This window comes from Cavia porcellus, unplaced genomic scaffold (assembly GCF_034190915.1).
Source record: "Cavia porcellus strain 051 isolate PalLab524CR breed Dunkin Hartley unplaced genomic scaffold, mCavPor4.1 scaffold_17, whole genome shotgun sequence".
Taxonomy (NCBI): Eukaryota; Metazoa; Chordata; class Mammalia; order Rodentia; family Caviidae; genus Cavia; species Cavia porcellus.
This window is the reverse complement of record NW_026947500.1, coordinates 17,662,504-17,680,826: the sequence shown is the minus strand read 5'-3', so window position 1 is coordinate 17,680,826 and position 18,323 is coordinate 17,662,504. Positions and strand designations below refer to the sequence as shown.

General features: G+C 45.8%; 1 long non-coding RNA gene across 1 annotated transcript; it reads right to left on the bottom strand.

Moving 5' to 3' along the window:
• Positions 1 to 1,111: 1,111 nt before the first annotated feature.
• LOC134471184 (uncharacterized) lies at positions 1,112 to 8,815 on the bottom strand. Its single transcript, XR_010040494.1, has 4 exons — positions 8,694 to 8,815; positions 7,494 to 7,654; positions 4,431 to 4,573; positions 1,112 to 1,518 (listed from the first exon to the last, which is right to left on the bottom strand). It is a non-coding gene; the product is annotated as an uncharacterized LOC134471184 (long non-coding RNA).
• Positions 8,816 to 18,323: the final 9,508 nt, after the last annotated feature.

Here is an 18,323-nt window from a genome sequence, read left to right as displayed (position 1 = left end):
AGCTAGCTTTCTATAATCCACAGCTCAGTATCTTCATAACAATAATTCCAGAGCACATTCCCAGAGAACATGGATGCTGCATCCTTGCCTCGAAAACTGACCAACTCATCAGGTTGGGGCTGTGGCAAACAATCATAGTCAAACATACCCAGAGTGCATCATTGAAGAGCAATGCAAGAGACGCTGTACTGGTAATAAACTCTAGCCTACTACTACCACAAATCTTAGCATGAAATAAAACAGACAACTCAGAAGAAAAAGCAACAAAATGCCTCCCACAATTTCCAATCCAGGTGGCCCTGAAGGACAGAATTGGATAAGATATACACCTGAATTTATTGAAAGGATGGCAGAGATGAAAAAGTAGCTCAAAGAAGCATGTAGTGGGTTAAAGAAGCTATAATGAAGCAGATAATGGAAGTAATAACAAAAGATTGATCCGGCCTGTGGATCAATCTGTGGGATGTACCTGGAAGAGGAACGGGGATTAAAATAAAAACATGGGGGAGACAGAGAGACTGAGGCAAGTTGAGAGAGTCCAATCAAGCCCCATTTATTCCAGAAGTGATTACATCTTTTATAGGCCAAGGGCGGGCTGGCGGGACAGGAAGAAGCTACGGGGATGAATACAACAGGGTCATCATCATGTCCGGGTATGTGACGTAAGCAGGAGAGGGTTATGGTTAATGTAGGCAGATGCATTGTGCTCATAGGAGAGAGCGAGGCAGGGAGGCAGCAATGGGGCTGTTGCGCGGCTCCCTACATCTCCTCCCTTTCTATATTATTTAATCAGGAGTATGGCAGGCCCTGCCAGACAGCGTCTATCTTAGGTCAAGGACCTCATTACATGAATCCAACCAAGCCTTACCCATCATGGGCTGCAGGACAGCAGTTGGTCCTGTGCCTGTCTTAGGTTGCTGATGGAATTAACCTGTCTGTCCTAGTTGCCCGTCTCTGACTGCCTGTCCATTGCCCCAGGGCAGTTAGGCTGCATCATCATATGGGCCACTCATGGGAATTCCTTCCCGGTAGGTTTGTTGATCTGCCATCTCCAGCTGATGACAGTGTACCTGAATGGGCTTTGCCATAAATGCGTCTATCCGGTTATTAATGAGCGTCATAATCCTCTGAAAAATACAAGGACTCACAGAAAGAAGAAGCAATAGGGCAGCTAGGGGACCCAAAAGAGGCGCTAGGTAAGGGAAAAGCTCACACACACACACACACACACACACACACACACATCGAGGAGAAGGGGTTGGCAGCCATTTGTTGTTGTCACTGTTGAAGTCGTTCTTAATTTTGTGGAGCTTGCCTCGCATAACACCGGACGCAGTCTATTTGGCTGGTTTATGTTCCTCCAGACCGAGAAGAGCCTCCTCCGCCGTCACAGGGGGTTCTGTGCATGGCTGTCAGCAGTTGTAGTCTGTTTGGCAGGGGTCTAAATCCACCATGGGTGTGGTACGGCTCAAGGAGAAGGCTGAGTAGGCAGCATAGGGCTCCGGAGAGTTGTGTCACCTGTAAGAGAACACAGGGGATTGTGCCTCCGGAAATGACATTATTCCTGGGCGTTGCATGGGGTCTTTGAAGAACTGTCTACTTGTTTTACGAGGCATTCAGGTAGCCATCTAGCCTCTCTATCTTGTTGAGAGTAAACACACACTGAACCTCGTCCCCAGATGAGAACGGGGTCAGGGACATGCATGAATTAGTCAGGGGGTCTCTCCATAGTACAGAAGCAAATTGCTTTTGTGTTTCAGAATGCCAAAAATGCATGGCTGCTGACTGTCCAGCAGCATCCAAATTTAAAAAATTAAGGATGAATAAGGTATGAGATAGAACATTTTTAGGTGTCCTCCTTGTGGAGTACCATTTCCCCTTTTTTATTTTATCAACAGTGAGTTTTAGGGAGAGATGTGTCCTTTTAACTATGCCTTGACCTTGAGGGTTATAAGGTATGCCTTTTATATGATCAATATTAAGATGTTGACAGAGGGGCTGGGGATTTAGCTCAGTGGCATAAGTGCCTGCCTTGCAAGCAGGCAGTTGTGAGTTCAATCCCTGGTACCGATAAAAAAACAAAAAAGACAAAAAAAAAAAAGATGTTGATATAAACAAGCAAAGGCAGAACTAGCATAGCCTGGACCATTATCAGTCTTTAATTGTTGTGGGCATCTCAGAACTGATAAGGTAGTTAACATATGGCTAATGACATGCTTGGTAGCTTTGCCAGTCTGGGGAGAGGCACAAACAAAACCACCAAAGGCATCCATAGTTACATGAACATATTTAAGACTGCCAAAGTCAGGAATGTGGGTGACATCCATTTGCCATAATGCACTAGGGATAAATCCTCATAAGATTAACCCCAAAGTGTGGAACTGGGAGGTGCATGGCACAAGAAAGGCAATTTTTTACTATCTGTCTGGCTTGTTTTATAGTGATCTTAATACAGAATTACAGAAAAATAAATGGTAAGAAATCAACAGTTGATAAGTTACATATTGTCATCTCAGAAATAGTCACCCAGGTCACAAAATCAAAGCACATAAAGTGACATCCAAACAGTGACACTGCCAACACTTCTGCTCAATGATCCAACAAAAACTTCGTAACATGCTTATCAGTCCCACACACCTGTCCTCTATCTCAAAGAGGGCAAGAACAAACATACCAAAACAGAACAAAACAGTTTAAAAAAAAGATTTAAAGAAATACAGATTTGAAAGCAAGTGCACTGGAGATCTTCACTGTTCATCTACTTGTCTCTAGTTTCCTCCAAACAGTGCCCATCTTTACGCACATTAAATACACGCTGCATATTATAGAACTAATCGAATCGTTACAGGATGATGAAGGTTTCTCAGGGTTTTAAGATCTGACATTGGGGAAGACAATAATAACTACCACAGTGTCTCTCATTCTCCTTTTAGCAGCTGTCCCCATCCTTACATATGCTGAAATTAAACTTAAGAGACTAGACCAATATCATTCTGATCAGTTAAATGAGTCAAAGTAATTGACATTGTAATCTCTATCTCTGGAGTCTTTTTGTAAAATGACCAGTTTCTCTACAGGTAAAACAGTTTTGTTTATGCTTTTGAGATAAGAACTGTTTAACTGTAAACCCCTGCAAGCCAGCAGTGACAGCAAAGGTGTATATATCCTGTTAGGCTTGTTCTGTTTTTATGAGGTCTGATAGTGGCCCAGCAGACGGTGCCGGTGCCTTTAAAAGCCAGCTGTTCAACAAAATCAGTGCCTGCATCAGCACGGCCAAAGACTCCGCTAACAGCAACAATCAAACAATCAACAAACTCTGAAAAGGGTTGATCTGGGCCTTACTTACTGCTAGTGAGAGAGGAGCTTATATTATCTTTTGCAGGCAGCTTTCTCCATGCTTGAGTAGCTGCTGTTTGAATTTGAGCGAAAAGTGTTGGATTAAACTCTTTACGAGCCTTTCTGTATGCATAGGCATCTTCCACTATTAACATATTAAGGTCCCACCTATTGCCAGCCTGTGTATTGTGCCTGGCCGTCTCTTTGCAATTTTTTGTGTATTCTGATTTTTACAAAAGATTATCCCCACCCAATAAAGTCACTCAAGCCAATCTTTGTCAATCTGTAGGTGTGAGCCAGCCATCAGCCAGAGAATTTAAAACAGCAAGAATGAAAGCAGCTGTAAGGCCATATTGGGCAACCGCTGTCTTTAATTCTTTTAAAGTTGCCACTGTGAATGGCGTATGAGTCTTAATGTCTTGTGGAGCTAGCGGCGTGGTGCTCACGCCGTCTTGCGGCTGTGTGGTGCCATCTTGGGGAAGTACGTTTGTTTCCGTCACCAGAAATACCATTTCGGGGAGGGACCCATGCTGATGTGGCGGAAGTGAGGCAAGCGCCATTTTAAGAGTGCCATGAGGCTTGCCAGAGGCAGGCGCCATCTTAGGAGCACTATAAGGCTGTGTAGCTCGGAGGGCCTTGTGCGACCATCTCCTCAATCTGAGGATCTGCACGCCACTGGGCAAGCAGCTCAGAGATTAAATTCCAATATGCAAAGGTGGTCACTGGAACCTTTTCCAGACCAAAAACCCTATAATAATCTTTTAAAGCATCTCTTACTCTTTTCCACCTCTTGGTATCTATAGAACCTCTAGGGGGAACCAGGGGCAAACCTTATGAATAAATTGAAAATACTGCAATAATTCTTTTGTTCTAACCCTTACTCCTCTTGTCTTTAATGCCTTTATAAGGTCTCCCACGAACAATTTGTGTTCGCTCAATGCTTGATCCATGTCCGGGAAAGGGAATGGGGTCGCCGTTCACTCACCGTGACTCGGGCAGGTACATTGGGTAGTCGTCTGCGCAGGCCTCGGTACTTGATTTAATGTCCTTTTGCTTTTAGCTTTAATCCCTGATTTAGTTTGCTCAGTTCTCACCTTGGTCTCTGGTTTAATTTGCTTTCACTTTAAGCCAGCTATCTCGAACGGCTCCCTCGTTGACTCCGTTGACTCCCCCGTGCTAGGAGCCCCCACGCTGGGTGCCACTTGATCTGGCCTGCGGATCAATCCATGGGGTGTACCTGGAGGAGGAACGGGGATTAAATAAAGACATAGGGGAGACAGAGATGGAAGTAAGTTGAGAGAGAATTTGATCAAGCCCCCTTTATTCCAGAAGTGATTACATCTTTTATAGGCCAAGGGTGGGCTGGTGGGACAGGAAGAAGCTATGGGGATGAATACAACAGGGTCATCGTCACATCTGGGTATGTGACGTAAGCAGGAGAGGATTATGGTTAATGTAGGCAGACACATTGTGCCCATAGGAGAGAGCGAGGCAGGGAAGCAGCAATGGGGCTGTCGCGTGGCTCCCTACAAAAGATGCTGAAACTTTCAGAAGACACTAATAAAATGCTAGACGAGCTAAACAAAGTATTATAAAACATGAATGACCAGTTTACCAAGAAAATTAGAGTCCATAAAAAGCTTTCAATCAGAAATCCAAGAGATTAAAAATCATACTGAGGGGCTAGGGATTTAGTTCAGTGGTACAAGTATCTGCCTGGCAAGCACAAGGTTGTGTTTGATTTCCAGTACAAAAAAAATACTTACATACATAAAAACATACATGCATGCACACATGCATACATGCAAGTTGCTACTGTGTTTCCCCAAAACTAAGACCTACCTGGAAAATAATCAGCCTTGAAAACCAGGGGTTGATCCACCCATGTTGGAATTTGGCACACTGAGCAAGACAGCAATAGGCCTCCCTTTCTGGTAAGCAGCCCTGAGCCTACCGGCCAGCGGCCTAAAAATCAAACATCCCGTCTTCCCTCCCCCTCATAGCACCTGGGGGCAGAGGTCTGAGCATCTTTTGCAAGGATGACCATTTGCAATATAGCAAATGTGGGGAACTTCCTTCTATCTTCTGTTTGAAGGCAAATGTCACTGCTATGCTTTGCTCTAATTGTTTTTGCTCTATTCAATATTCTCTTTCGATTGGTTTTATAGTGTTCTGGTTTTGGTATGATTTAGCTATACCTGATTGACTGGACAACTATTGTGAAGATAACGAGATGTACTATGGTACCTATTACTGTTATCCCGGTTTCTTGCAGTGAAGTTCTTGCAGTGAAGTTCAATTTCACTGCATTATCTCAATTGGCTTTGTTCTGTCTTGTTTTATTGTATTTTACTACCTGAAAGAAAGAAAGAAAGAAAGAAAGAAAGAAAGAAAGAAAGAAAGAAAACAAAGAACTAGGGATCAAAAGCACCAGCCCCAATTGGCCGTCCTTCCTTATCTGCTTTAGAGCAGCAGCTGAGGCTAGGGCACTTTGATCTCTAGTTTTCAAAGCTGACTTTTTTCTGGATAGATCTTGTTTTTGGGGAAACACAGTGTGAAAAGTGAACGACCAAAAACAAGGAAAGGGCTCCTGACTGGATGCAGGTATTTGTAGCGCCTGATAGTAGAGGATGTATGAACCATAGTCCTTTGGTTTGACTTCGCACAAAGAGCCTTGAAGAGGAAGCACACCCAGGCACGACGTCTCTCTGGGACAGAGCTAACTGCGTGTGGACCTGGCTGAGGGGCTCAGCACAGGTCTGGGTCAGTCCAGATGGTGGGCTTTGAGGGAGGGAGGATGCAGCCCCAGGGCCAGCGACCAGCAGGCTTGTCACCTGGAGGAAAAAATTAAAAGAAAGAAGAAGAGAGTCTCACTTCTGCCCCTTCGGAGGAGCTCCAGCCTTTGCCGTGGCCTTGGGTCGTACTTCTCTAGGGCCCTCCAAGACTCCTCAGCTTTCCAGCCAGTCCCAGCCTTGACTCACTGGGAGTCTGCAGGGAGCTCAGGTCCCCGAGTTTGCTCCGATGCGCAGCACCCTTGTTGCTTTCTCTCTTCATTACACAGAATCCGATCCTCCAGTAAACGGAGGCGGCCTCCGCACCCCTCCTCCTCCTCCTCCTGCCTGTGGCTGAGGGGTCGCAGCTCCCACAGCTACCCTGGGCCACAGGGAAGGCAGGCAAGAGGCAGAAAGGTCCAACCAGCGCATCAAACTGCAGGTCTCCCCCAGCTGCCTCCATAATCCCACTCTGAGCACAAGCTACTGCCTTTTTTGTTTGGTTTGGTTTGCTTTGGTTTGGTACTATTGTTTTGAGCTGGCTGCCCTGTGTTCTGCTGAACTCAGTGCTCTTTAGATGCAGGCTTACCCCTCATTGCCCCTTGGGGTTCTGGGCAGCCCCCTGCAGAAATCTTGGCTGAGCTGTCTCCTACAGGCACTTGTCGAATGCTGGAACTCCACAAAATTTACACCCACGTGAGAATGGCACCTCCAAAGCCACTACTGCCTGGAAGACAGTAGGAAGGGCACAGTAGGAAGAGGAACAGAAACCTTCCCCGCCAAGAGGCTCCAAAGACTGACAAGCCAGTGCTTGTCCGAGGAGGAAGGGGTGGGACGGTGCCTGACAGAGGAGGGGACAGAACAACACCCCTCACAGACTGATGCTCCTCAGTCTCCTAAAGTCAAGTGCCTGACAGCAGCCGGTTGGGGCCCCAGTGCCAGGAGCAGATGACAGAAGAAGCCCTGGGGTCTCGGCTGTCGGGGAGATACACGAGTCCCTTGCCTTGTCTCATATCCCTTGTACAATGGACATGGAGTGAAAGAACCCTTGGGCAGCCTCGTTTGGCTGTGGTGGCTGCACACACGCCCTGCAGCAGGGCATCTCGGCCCGTGATGGGAACCTAGGCAGAAGGCCAGGGTGGCCTCAGCGCAGATCACTGGCCCCTGCACGCAGGTGCACAGTCCTGGGTTCCCTCCTCAGCGCAGCCAAAACAAAACAAAAAGAAACACTTGGGAACAGAAAAGCTAAATATGTATCACTAATTTGGGAACTCAGATCCCTGTTTGGCAAAAGGAAGAAAATCGGATGACCTTGGTGTTTTTCCCAAATAACCAACTACCCATACACATATCGTGCAGGAGAAACCACCTCCATGGGTAACTCACCCTGTTCTGCTTTTCACCGACTGGTATTTATAGCTCTGTCTTTGCCTCAGGAGCCTGTGGTTTGTAGGGAGGTCCGTGTCCTACCAGGGCTGCCACCATTTCCCTTTCTCCTTCTGCTGACTGTTGGTCTCTCTTCTCCAAGGCTCCAGGTTAGGAAGAAACTGCACAAGGGTGAGATGATTTAAAATGCCCGTTGGGGGGCTACAGGTGTAGGTCAGAGGGCACAGCGCTTGCCCCGCATACGCAGGGCTGTGGGGCCTACCCCTGCCCTTCCCCCAAGTTAACGCAACATTTTACACTCGTTTTTTTCTTTTTGACACAACGGTCTCACTGTGTAGTCCAGACTGGCCTCGAGCTCAGGCCCCCCTGCCTCGGCATCACAAGGCATGCACCACTCAGCCTGGCCTTCACCCGCTATTTTGCAGGCATAAGTGCTAGACCCAGGGCCTTGCACATGCATGGTAAGGGCTATGCCCACCTCACTCTGGGTTTTATATAGAATTTTTAAAGCAATAGTGCAAGTGCTGTTGGGATAGATGACCACTTGGATTAATTGCTTTCCCCAGAAATTGAATTTGATACTTAGAAGGTATTTTCTCCCGGATCTCTAGTTTTCCAGCTGTGGAGAGGGTCTGCACCTGGCTCCTCTAACCCTGCTGCAGCTGCTTCCCTTCGAAACAGCACCGGTGGTATCTACATTTCAAAGATCTCTCTGTGTTTATAAAGTGACTCTATCCACTCTTTGCCAGTGGTGGACATTCTGCAAGTCAAATATGCGGGCCAGAAACCTCCCAGGGAAGAACCACTCCGGAGCATTCAGTGGCCCCTTTTGCTTATCTAGCCAATCGATTTCCTTTTATGACAAGCACTGAGTCTCTGCACTCAGTGACTCTGCACAGGTGGAGGGTGAAAACAGTGTGTCAATATTTGTACGAGTTGCACAAATACACCCCACCTTGCCTGATGGAGTTGTTCCCAGGCCTGGGCAACATTTCAGATGGTGAGTTACATCAGTATCACAACATAGTCATGCCTGACTTGTGTTTGTTCAGGAATCATCTAGCTTTTCTTGCCCTTCTCCTTTTCACCTTGTGAATGATTTATGAAGACAAAGACTAAGACAAGAAGAAAGACAGACAGACAGATTCTGCTAGCATGGGGCTTTGCTATCTCTAACATCACACCTGCCCAACTTGGTACCTGGCCCAGAAAAGCAACTGATCTCTCCTCGAGTAACTTCTGTGTTCTCTTTCTAGCTTCAGAGATAACCCTTCCGCTCCCTTTTTGCCCACGTGTTGAGCCCTCTGCAATCCCAAGCCTCCCTGCAGCCCCCAGTAAATCTGTCTCCTGCTTTACACAGGCAGATGCTCCTCCGAATCAGCAGCTGACTGTCATTTTGCCCGGCTCCCAAACTCCTCCCCAGCCAGACCTGATCAAAGTAGCCCCACTTCTTTGTTCTCACCCAAGAGTATGTGTTTTCTCTTCTGGAGCCCTTCTGTGCCCGCAATAAAGGCCTTTTTTTCTCTTTTCTTTGTCAGTCTATCCCGCCAAAATCTTAACAGAAAGAAAGAGAGAGAGAAAGAAAGAAAAGAAAGATGGGAAGATAGAAAGAAATTCAAATGGGGAGCAAATGGAAAACTCTTCCTTGAGCATTAAGTCCTAAAGGTGAAAGCAGCTGAGGTGGGGGAGGGCCCCATGGCACCCGCATTCCTGCCATGCAGACTTGGGGGCATGCTATGCAGGCCGCTCCAGGCCTTCCCCCACCTTCTGAGTCCCTCCCCTGCACAGCCAAGCTCCTTGAACTCTTAGGACAAAGAAGGGTAAACCCTCAACTTGTTCCCCTTCACACTTTCCTGTGGGCCCTGTCTGTGCTCCTTCCTGTGTGACCAGGGAGTCAAGAGCGACGGGTATATGTGTGCACAGCCCACTTAGGAAACAAAGAACCTGACAGCTTTCTCCTCAGGGTCACAGGAGGAGTTTGCATAGGTTCTGCCTCTGCCTGTGGTGCTCCTGGCAGATGTGGAGCCTGTGTGGGGGTTAGGTCACTGGCTTAGGTACTTTTGAAAGGGATTTGGGGGCCCCAGCCCATTTCTTTCTCCCTCTCTTTCTGCTTCCAAGATGGCATGAGGGGAGGCGCTTCCTGGGCTATACTGGTTTCCCCATCAACCCAAAGGCCAGCGCCAGGAGACTATGAACAGAAAGCGCTGAACCATGAGCTGAAGTAGAGCTTTCCTCTTTGTAAGCTGATTGCCTCTGTTATTTTATCACAGTAACAGGAAACCAACATGGGCCCAACAGCATTCTTTCAAATGGCAGGCCAAGAGTTTAGGACTGCTTCAGCTAGGGTAGAAGATGAGTACCTTGAGCAGGTGTCAAGGATGATTAGATACCAAGAGTAGAGTGATTCTAGCTGAATTGATTCCCCAGGCTCTCCACACCTGCAGCTCTTTTTGAAGCAGGATTTTTCTATTTCCCATTGTCAGGTCTTACATTTCTGGGCTCAAGTGATCCTCCTACCTTACCCTCCTGAGTAAGGCCTATGGCCCTCGAACGTCCACCAGACTCACTTGTAAAGGCACTGCTATGGTTTGGATGTGGTCAGGTGTGGGGGGCCTGGTCCTCAGTGTGGAAGTGTGAGATGGTATAGAACCTTCCAGAAGCAGGGCCCAGGAGAAGTAGTCGGTCACTGAGACTGAGAATCTCGGTGTTTGTTTTCTGTTTTTATTTTTGATCCCGGGACTCAAACTCAGAGCCTTGCTCTTGCCAGATAGGCATTTAGCCACCAAGGCACCAAGGTTATATCCCTGGCCTTAGTTGATCACTGAGGGTCAAGGGCACGGCCCCCAGGAGTTCAGGTTTTTCCCACAGGAACTTAGAGCTGTTTGGTTTTTGTTTGTTGTTAAGACAAGGACTCACTGTATTTCAGGCTGGCCTTGAACTCACTACATAACTCCAGGCTGGCCTCAGCCTCCTGGGTGGGAATTACAGTTGTATACTATCACCAAGTTTGAAAGTCTAGGCAACAACTATGAAGACAATAAGATTCATTGTGACGCCCATTCTGGTTGACTAATATCTTCTTTTGAAGTCCTCTAATGTCTCCAATGTTTTGGTTTTATTGGTCTTATTCTTTACTGTTTTGTTCAATTTTATTATAACTGATGATATAGGCAATTCTTTTTACGATAACGAGGCATTATAGTAACCATTGTTGATCACCTTGTATTTTGTTTTTACATTATGTATTATGTCCATCCTTTTGATTTGACTGACTCTGTCCTGGTATGTCACATTTGGTTTTACTTTCTTCAAAAAAAAGTAATAAGAACTGTGGGAGTAATAAAACCCAAAATGTTTAATTGTCATTGTACAAAAGAAAAGAAAGTTCTCTAAAAGATATAACTGCATGTATATTTAAGTGTATAAGATAGATAACCATATTACTGAGTTTTGTTGGATTATTGAACAAACTGTTTGCAGTCTCACTGTTTGAAAGTCCCCTCTATATGCTTTAATTAACAACTATTTCTAAGATGACAGTATGCAATTAACTAGTGATTTCCTAGTTTATTTTTTCTGAAATTCTGTATAACTTGTACCCTTTTTTTTTTCTTTTTTTCTCCTTACATAAAATTAAAAAAAAAATAGTTGTGTACTATCATGTTTGGCAGTTCTCTTCCTGTCTTTCTCTCAACTGAGGATTGAACCTAGGACCTAGTGCTAAATTACATTCTCAACCCCTTACTTTTAACGTTATTAAGGCAAACATTCATTAAATTGTCAATTTGTCCAGACTGATTTCGAACTTGTGATCTTCCCGCCTCAGCCTCCCAGGGTGCTGGGACGGTCAGCATGTGTTACCATGTCTGACCAGGATCACGGCTCCTTCTCGGGAGAGTTGTTATAAAAGATCCAGACAGATCCCTCCCCACCCTCCTGTCTTACCGTGTGAGCCCTTCCTCTCTCGTCCACAGTGGCCCATCTTGATGCCCCAGGCACAAGGTCTTCCTCAGAGCTTAGTACAGCTGCTAGCACATCCTTGGGCCACACTGCACTCTGGAACCACCCGGGGAGGTTTATCAGTGTTGAATGTGCCTGTGGTCTCTCTGCCTGAGGTCTCCTCCTGCGTCAGACCCACTGTGGGCACCTGGGAGCTGCTCCGGACCAGAGCTGGGAGAATAGAATTAAACTCAGAATTTCTTCTCAAGCCCCATGACCTCTTCTTGAAGGCAGAAAAGAAAGAAAACAGTTTTCAAACTGGACAGAGCTGTGTCTTTGTGTGCCAGCTCCTCAGGAGGCTGAGGCGGGAAGGTCGTTTGAGGCCAGCCTCGCAACACAGTGAGACCCAGCTCCATGATGGAGTAGGCATTAAACTGAAGGCACTGCATCACAGGCCATCTCCTGGAGGGACTGCGAAGACAGGGAGAAAGGTGCCCCTCTGTACAGCCATGTGCCTCAGCCCATTGTAGCAGGAACACCTGCAACTTGGAGTCGGGACAAGGGTGCACAGCCTCCACCCAGGACCTTCTCTTCCTGGTGTTGGTATTTCAAAGATGAGTGTCACAGACCACAAAAGACAGAGTCCAGAATTCTGAGAGGCTGAAAGAGGCTTTTATACCCACTGAAGACACATTTACAGAGAGAGATTCTATGAGAAAGGGAGAGAAGTTTGTTCTTTGCTGATGTTGGATTTTTGGTTTCTTTTCTTCTCCTCCTCCTCCTCCTCCTCCTTCTTCTTCTCTTATTTTCCATTGCTAGGATTATTTCCAAAAGATGAAAAATATTTCCAAAAGATGAGAAATATAAAATAAAAAGCGGCCTTTATTCTGAGAAAACGGAGAGAGATGACCGGCACCCCCACCGCTGGCGTCCGGCGATCTCTCCGGTGGACACGTGGCGTGGGGGCCTGTAAATAGCCTCGGTTTGGGGTGGAACCTAAGGCGGGCATTAGGGATGCACAGGTAGCCCATTGGTCCTAGGTTTGGCGCCATATGTAAATTTCCAGGGGCGGGAAGATGGCGTCACACGTAACTTCCTAGGGGCAGGGGAGATGGGGCTTCCTGCTTCCAGTTGAGTCTTTCCTGGCTAGAGAGTCCTGTCTGGGCCAAAACCCTTTCATCCATAAAGATAATTCATCTGTCTGTTTCTTCCCTTCCCTCCTTTCTTTCTTCCTTCCTCTTCTCCCTATTCCTTCCTCTTCTCTCTGTTTCTCTCTCCCGATCTCTCTGTATCTTTTTTTTTTTTCAGTCTTAGATATTGAACCCAGGGCTTTACACTGAACTATAGTTCAACCCTTCTTCAATTTTTTAAAATGTACTTTTTGGTATTTGGCCTTGAACTTGTGATCCTCCTTCCTCAGTCTCCCCAGTGCTAGGATAACAGGAATACACTACCACACCCAGCTTGTGGGGAACCACCCAGACAACTTTCCCTGACTCTCCTTGAAAACAAGAGCATTTGTCTCCATTTTGGATAAACCTGGCCCTATCTCCATGTACTGATAAGTACAGAGCTGGCTGGGTTATTTCTTTGTCCCTTCAATTGGCCTTAAGCAATGTAAATTGGGCTGGCTGAGGCGTAATCTCTGAATCAAGGTGACAGGTCAGTGTTACCCCGCCCAGTGACTCCCCAAACAAATGGTTGAGCTGGGCGGGATAGTGCTTTATGCTGAAAGCTGTGACTTCCCAGGGCAAAAAAGTTGTACATCAGAGCTGAAGCACTGACCCCAGATTATTAGAGTCTACCTCAGTTGTATTATTCAGATTGCTCTCCCTGCATTTCTTGCCCTCTGTATATGCAGAGGGGATCTCAGACCTCCTACCCAGCCCAGCTCACAGTATTTCTAGCCCGCCACTCTCACTGTCACTCATCCCCAAGCCACTCCCCTCATGGAGAATCAATAAATTCCAGATTGGGCTCTGGATTGTAGTCTTTGTTCCAGTGAACCACCATCTTGGCTGGACCTAGGAGTCTTTGGCTCCCCACAACTGTGCAGATGTCTTAATGTCTTTATTCATAGCTTGGGTTGCACTGGAAGTGGTAGACTGGAATTAACTTACTAGAATTCCAATAACTTCTCCTTGGGGTTACAATTATAAATCTTCCTGATCCACAATGAGGATGAGAAGGAGTTCTCTATACCAGCTTATCTTTTTTTTGTTAATTTTGAGATAAATTCTCACTAATTTACCAGGCTGGGCCCAAACTTTGGGGTCCTTCTGTATTAGGCACACACTACTATGCCAGGTGTGCACAGAGGGTATTTTAATAGCTTACAGGAGTACTTTGGGGTGTTCTTATTTCTCCAGGCACTTTTGAGTATTCTTCCTTACCAAGAAGTCCTGGTTTGTGCAATGGACATCTCCCACTCAGACTTTGGTAAGAGCAGACAGGATTTTTCTTCCTATATTTGGAGTTGGTAAGACCTGCAGAAAACCTCCAAGTGTACCCCAAGGTGTGTCCTGCTGTCCTCAAGAAAAATGTTTCCACACCAGCAAAGCAAAACCAACTTCTTCCATCTCAAAATCCATCCTTTTGTCCGTGACTTAACTAGTCAGTCTGAATCAGACCTGATTCTCAGTGTCACAGAAGTGGAGACCAACGTCCAGAGTCTTGGAGATGTCAGAAAAAACAGTGTCTTTTCCTTCTCAAAACTGGTTCTAGCTAAGATTCCTATAACAAAAGTTGGACCAAAAGTTTTTACCATATAAAATTATCTTATGTAAGTTTGGGGTAACACAGAAGTCTTTCAAAACAAAGATCCAAAGGAACAGGACAGGGAAACATGTACAGGGGCTACAGGGCACGTATTCCCATGGCTGCCTGAACCTGTCCACAGTACCGAGTCCTGGATGTACTGTGCTTTTCCATAAATACATACATGCCTCGGATGAAGTTTAATCTCTAAATGAAGCACAGTAAGAGATTAACAATAATAACTAATGCTGAAATAGTACAAGTATAACTTTCAAGACTGAGCAATTATAACAACTAAATAATCAAGATAACAAAATAGAGCATGATAGCAATGAAGGCTCACTCTGCTGTCATGTGGGGCCGTTGATTAAACTCAGTAGAGGCACCCTGAACTCTGCTATGTGATATCACCGTAGCTGAGCTAATAGCCAGCTGCTGTGGTTCACCTCTGAATGTGCCCCACAAGCCTCAAGCACTCATAGGTGGGGCTTTTGGAAGGTGATGGAATTATAGCTGACTTACTGCTGGGAGGAAAGATCTGGTCCACAGGGGCAAGTCACAGGAGGTGACTCTCCTCTTTGGCTCCTCCCTTCACTCTGTGCTTCCTAGCTTCCAGGAAGGAGGATAGTAGCTTTCCTCTGCCGGGCCCTCCTGCTATGCCTTCTGTCATCTGCAACTGAAAAGGGATCCGATCTTGAGTGTTTTCTCTCACCCATGGGATTTCTCCTGGGGCAGCAGATTCTGAAGTACAACAGATTCTGAAGTACAGCATTGCTGAGACAAGATACCCAACACTCAAAATGCAGGAAGGAAAGGTTTATTTAGCTCACAGTTGTGGAGGTTTCAGTCCATAATCAGCTGGCTCCAAGGCAGGGTGGCTTGACAGAGGGGCAACATTTCAAGGCAGCAGAAGACAGCAAAAGTAGCAAGAGCAAAAAGGAGGGGAGAACAAGCCTCTTCTCCTACCTTATACTGTATGAGGCCACCACCACCACCACCACCCTAGCCCAGGGAGAGTCACATCATCTCTGTGGCCTCCTCTTGCACAGGCTTAGGATGTTTACAAAGTAAAGGCCTTGGTTCCCTGCTGAGTCTCTTCAACTTCTCAAATTGACACAGTGTATCAACCATAACACTTCCTACCTTGGAACTGGCCAACTGAAGGCTAAGGACCTGAACCAAAAATAAACCCTGTGTGTGTTGGATATTGCATCCCAGCCCTGAGAAAGTGACTAAGCCAGTAATTAATTGGCCAGTGGGTGTTGGCCACGTCATGTGAATGCCCTGGACAAGAGATCCCACTGCACCACTTGGAACAAAATGAAAATTTAAACTTTCACATTGTTTCTTCCTAGAATTTTTCACTGATTATTTTTGGACCATAGTTGAGCAGAGGTGACAGACCTCAGAAAAAGAAGTACAGTGTTTTGATTCTGAAATTGACAAAGAGTGGAAACCCATAGAGAAGAGAGATTGGACAAGGGGCTGAGACAGTGGTAGCACCCGGGGCACATTTAGCAACGTTTGCCTGCTTAGATTTTTCTGTGTCCCTGTGCTCTTTTCCTCCAGATAAGGAATAAAAGGTTTGTGCCCACCTTAGGACAGAAGAGTGAAGAGAAGGTGATAGGGGAATTTCAGCTTCTGCTGCTATTTCCTGGGCTAAGCTGGAGGCTTTGGGGGTAACGTCCTGAGCCCCATCAGAGACAGAATCTAGTCAATGTGTGGTGGTTTTATTGGAAGGTGGTAGTGTGGATTAAACTTCGGCCTTTGCTTCCACTTCATCTCAGAAGCACACATCTGCAACTGGAAAGGGGTGTGATCTTGAGTGTTTTCTCTCACCCTTGGGATTTCTCCTGGGGCAGGACAGATTCTGAAGTACAACAGTGAGGAGCATCCCTCTGGGCTTGACCTGTGAGTCTTAAAGTCTGAGATGCATAATAAGGGAATGGGTTCCCCGGGGCACTGGGTTCCTGGAGGAAGTGGACTTGATTTAATGACTGTGGGGAGGTCAAGGAGACCTCCCAGAGTCATCACACAGATGAGAGAAATGCCACACCCCCTAAGAGACAAGTGGGGACCTCAGGATGGATCATCCAGGATACTCTGTTGCTTTGGTAATTTAGCAAAGTTCACAATAAATACACAGACCACAAGGCAAGGTGAATACAAGTGGCTACAAAGGAAAACAAAGGCCTGTATTGCCTTCCCCCATTCCCCATGACCAGAAAAGCAGCAGGGAACAATCCCCTATATTCCCAGCCCAGGGGATAGAGGATAGTGGAGAAGAAGCAAAATATCAGAGAGAAACAAAAATTTGCCCAGCTTTGGCTCTTAACTTCATCTCTAGCACCTGAATTTTTCTCCTTGCTGGTTTGTAAAAAATGTTACTGGGAAACCAGCTTGTAATAGTGGCTCTCCCACTAAATTTTACCTGGCTCTGGGCTGCTAACCTCTCTATCTGGAGTTATATTCCAGATTCTTTTCATCTTGAACAAAGAATTGACCAAAATAAGAGAGAGAGAGAGAGAGAGAGAGAGAGAGAGAGAGAGAGAGAGAGAGACAGAGAGACAGAGAGACAGAGAGACAGAGAGAGAGAAACAGTGGTCTTGTAGCCCAAAAATGAGCCCCCCAACTTGGTGCCCAAAAATGGAGCAAAAAGCAGCACTGATTTATTTTATCCTGGGCCCAGTGACACAGTGCAGTTGAAGTTTGCAAAAGCTGTGTAACTCGCTCAAAACTTTCCAGACTTTTTGTAGAAAGCACAATTTAACAACTAAGGGGTTATGGGCGTGGATCAGGAAATAAGAAAATCCTTGATCTGCTAAGGAATGAGGAAGACCTTTTTTTCCCTTTGCAGAGGAGAGAGGTCTCACAGGAATTTACAATCCTCTGTCAATTAACTTTAGTACTCAATTTTAGATAACATCTGTCCTTTGCAGAGGGGAACAATGGTGAACATATCAATCAGGTCACCCAGGGAGATGGTGCACACAGAACAGTATGACAGCACTACAGGTAATTTGGTCATATAACTCGGGCATTGGTAAACATAATACAAACATTATGAAGCTCTTTTTGTTAGTGTATAACATTCCCCACTGATTTTAGTCAGTGAACCAAATCATTGGCTCATGGGGTTTTTAGACATAGATACCTGTTTATAACCTTGTGTCTTTAAAATCATAAGCTTTATAGCTTGAACTCGAACTTTGACATAGTTTACCAATTTGTTTATAATACAAGGCCCAATAGTAGGATTAGCAAAGGTCTTAAAGCTGCCATTATTAAAGCTGTTAACCAAAGGGACAATGAAAACCAACAGGGTTCTGGGAAGTATCTGTGTGTGTGTTCCAGGATCTTGGTAATGAACAGATCACACCTGCTTCCCAGGCAGCTTTGCCAACCCTACTTCCCTACCTCATTTCCAGAGTGATGAATGTCTTTGTCCTTTGTGAACCCCTTTCAATCTGTGTTACACTAATTAGGTGATGGAGCAGCACTAGCTAACTGTTGCAACCCAAAAAAAAAGGGCCCTCAAGATGAAAAACAGGGCAAGATGACGTCTTTTTAAAAGAAGCGCTTTTATTTTAGTGTGGCCCAGCAACACAGTGCAGATGGAATTTGCAAAGCTGCGCAACTGAGCTAGAATTTTGACTTTTTATAGTTCATTTATGATTAGCTCATTGATCATTAAGTACATAGCGGTGAGAAACAGAAACAAGGTGGGCCTTTGTTCCCTTTTGCTTGAGGTCAGAGGCATTTCACAGTGGGTGGTTAGCCAATTCATAGCCCTTGGTCTGCCAATTCCAGGAACATTTGTGTCTCATAAAGGGAACAATGGTTGACACAGCATCATTTGTCTCTTACAAGGGGAACAAAAGTTGACACAGCAAACAGGTTACTAAGGTGGGGGGGATCAACACATACAGAAGAGCATGATGATGCAGTCAGTTAATTTATAACAATGTGGTCAGTGCTCCAGATTCATGGTTACTAGGGCAATAAGCATAGAGCATAACAATAAGAAAATGTTCTTCCTTTGTGGCAATAAACTATCTGTTCATTTAGTCACCTCTGGATCCACTGACCCTACTGAACCTCAAAATCTCCCTCAATGCACAGCACTTGAAGATA